This window comes from Tiliqua scincoides, chromosome 6 (genome assembly GCF_035046505.1).
Source record: "Tiliqua scincoides isolate rTilSci1 chromosome 6, rTilSci1.hap2, whole genome shotgun sequence".
Lineage (NCBI taxonomy): Eukaryota > Metazoa > Chordata > Lepidosauria > Squamata > Scincidae > Tiliqua > Tiliqua scincoides.
In genome coordinates, this window is record NC_089826.1 from 82,328,077 (window position 1) to 82,331,121 (window position 3,045).

The 3,045-nt window shown below is 44.4% G+C and overlaps 1 pseudogene; it reads left to right on the forward strand.

The window, feature by feature from the left end:
• LOC136656249 (5S ribosomal RNA) lies at window positions 1-117 on the forward strand (annotated as a pseudogene).
• Window positions 118-3,045: the final 2,928 nt, after the last annotated feature.

Below are 3,045 nucleotides of genomic sequence, written 5' to 3' on the forward strand. Positions count from 1 at the left end.
CCCAGCAACTGTTACCCTGCACATACCCGATCTCATCTGATCTTGGAAGCTAAGCAGGGTCAGGCCTGGTTAGTACTTGGATGGGAGACCGCCTGGGAATACCGGGTGCTGTAGGCTTATACCATAGTCTTTCGAGACTGAAGGTTGCCAACCAAGTTGTGTAACTTAATCAGTTTAGCACACTTGCTTAAGCAGTGTTGAAGTCTCATAATACAGGCTAACAACAATTAATACCTAGATACACAGAGATACCCATCAACATGTGACTAGCCCCGAAGGAATGAAATCAGTGAGATCAACTAATTCCTAGTCATTATACAAGATCAACCCAAGAAAGTTTCAGCTAATGGAAAGAAAACAATTCCTTACTAAATAAAACGTTAAAAAAAGAAAGACCATGTTTTATTTAAAACTTTGCACCTTCCCTGCATTTAATAAACACAATTTTTTTCCAGAGTTGTCAAGCTGCACAAATGCAATGTATCAAAATAAACATTTTAGGCATAAGGACACTCCTACGTAGCCAGCTTTGTTGAAATTTAGAGAACCCCCAAACAGATGAAAAAATGTTCTAAAATAGCATGTATTAAAAAAAAACAACACACACACACACATGTTGAATTTCAGACCGGATTATAGTACACAAATAGTTCACAGCAACGGCTTTCTGGTATTCAACATACCTTTGGAAAATAAATATCTTTTAATAATGTCTAACAAGTGGCCCCCAAACTCACCTTAGCTGCCGTACCCTTCACACTCAGAGGGGTTGCATGTGGCCTCTTCTCCTCAGCTCACTGGGCCAAGATGGTGTGAGATTTTATGTGATCTTGGCCCGGCAGGCCAGGAAGAAGAGGCCACACGCAACATTGATGTAATAACCAAGGAGCATCTTTGTCATCAACAAGCACATTTCCAGATCACCCGAGCAATGCATTTGGTCAGCGTACTTGTGTTCCAATGCCTGCACAACACCACCTTTTTCATGGTTGGATGCAGGTAATGAGTTCCTTTCACAAATTACAGGTCCATCTGTCCCCGTATGTATTCACTGGGGATACATTCTCCACTCCTCCACCAAATACAGAAACTGTGGATAAAAGGGAATGTAGCAGCGCAAGATGCTGCTTTGGGGAGCTCCCAAGGCTTTTGGGGGCCTTGGTGCTTGGTGGGAGACACACAAGACACACACACACATCTTATGGCCTGATGGAGAGTTTTAAAGCAGAAGCACTCTGAGGGTTTGAAAGTTAGAACTTGAGGCAGCAAAGAGTTATAGCAATGAATAAAACAACAGACATGTATAGAAGCGAGATGCAGAAGGAAGGCCAGATGCAGAAGGAAAGCTTCTGGGATTCAGCCTTCTCTGGCTTTTATTCCCTCTCAAACAATACACAACAGGCTGGGGTTTTCCATTCTCTGATCTTGTTTACAATACTAAACCATGAGTCAGAAGTCTGCGTAATAGGGAAATTTATAAGAAGATGCTGAGATTCACACTGGCTAGCCGGCTCTCTAGCTTAACCACAATCCACATTCCTAGATATGATTTCTCCATAACATCTTCAAGGCTAGCTCTTTCTATAACCTTCTACTATTTTCCAGAGCACTGGCTTTTCAACACTCAACATATCAACAAAGCGTGTGCGCAGTCGCAGGTGTGCCTGCCAGATTGCCAAATATGCAAAGACATCTCAAAGCTCAGCGCCTGTACATTGCTACAAGGGAACCCATTGAAAAGTAGTTCAAACATTCCCCCATCATGCAAATGACTTGTCTACTTTTGATTCCAGCATTCCTGTCATTGTTCCTGTCTGTGATAGTTCAGGAGGGAGATCTTGGGGTGGTGGTGGACAGGTCGATGAAAGTGTCGACCCAATGTACGGCAGCAGTAAAGAAGGCCAATTCTATGCTTGGGATCACTAGAAAAGATATTGAAAACAAAACAGCTAATATTATAATGCAAATCAATGGTAGTACAAATCAATGGAAAGGCCACACCTGTAGTATTGCATCCACTTCTGGTCGCCACATCTCAAGGAGGATATAGTGGAAAAGGTGCAGAGGAGAGCAGCTGAAATGATTACTGGGCTGAGGCACCTCTCTTACAAAGAAAGACTACTGGAGCTCTTCAGCCTAGAACAGGGGTGCCCAAACCCCAGCCCTGGGGCCACTTGCAGCCCTTGAGGACTCCCAATGCAGCATTCAGGGAGCCCTCAGTCTCCAATGAGCCTCTGAGCATCTGGAGATTTGGTGGAGCCCGCACTGGCCTGACGCAACTGCTCTCAGCGTGAGGGCGACTGTTTAACCTCTCGTGTGAGCTGCGGGATGAGGGCTTCCCCCACTGCTTGCTGTTTCACGTCTGTGATGCAGTAGCAGCAGCAAAGGAAAGGCCAGCCTTGCTTTGTGCAAGGCCTTTTATAGGCCTTGAGCTATTGCAAGACCTTCATTCGTTCATATAAGTTCATCTTTAATATATTCATTTATGTAAACTTATGTAGATTTGAAATGCAAATTAATTCTTTTTCCCCCATCCCCCGACACAGTATCAGAGAGATGATGTGGCCCTCCTGCCAAAAACTTTGGACACCCTGGTCTAGAAAAACAGAATGGATGGAGATAATAGGGGGGTGTTCTTTTCCCTCTCACACAGCACCAGAACCAGGGGACATCCACTAAAATTGAGTGTTGGGAGAGTTAGAACAGACAAAAGAAAATATTTATTTACCCAGTGTGCAATTAGCCTGTGGAATTCCTTGCCACAGGATGGAGTGATGGCATCTGCCCTGGATGCCTTTAAAAGGGGATTGAACAAATTTCTGGAGGAAACGTCCATCACAGGTTACAGGCTGTGATGGCTATGTGCAACCTCCTGATTTTAGAGATAGGCTACCACAGAATGCCAGATGCAGAGGACACTGAGAGGCAGGTCTCTTGTTGTCTTGTTTGCTCTTTGAGGCATTTGGTGGGCCACTGTGAGATACAGGAAGCTGGACTAGATAGGCCTTTGGCCTGATCCAGCAGGACTAATCATGTTCCTATGTT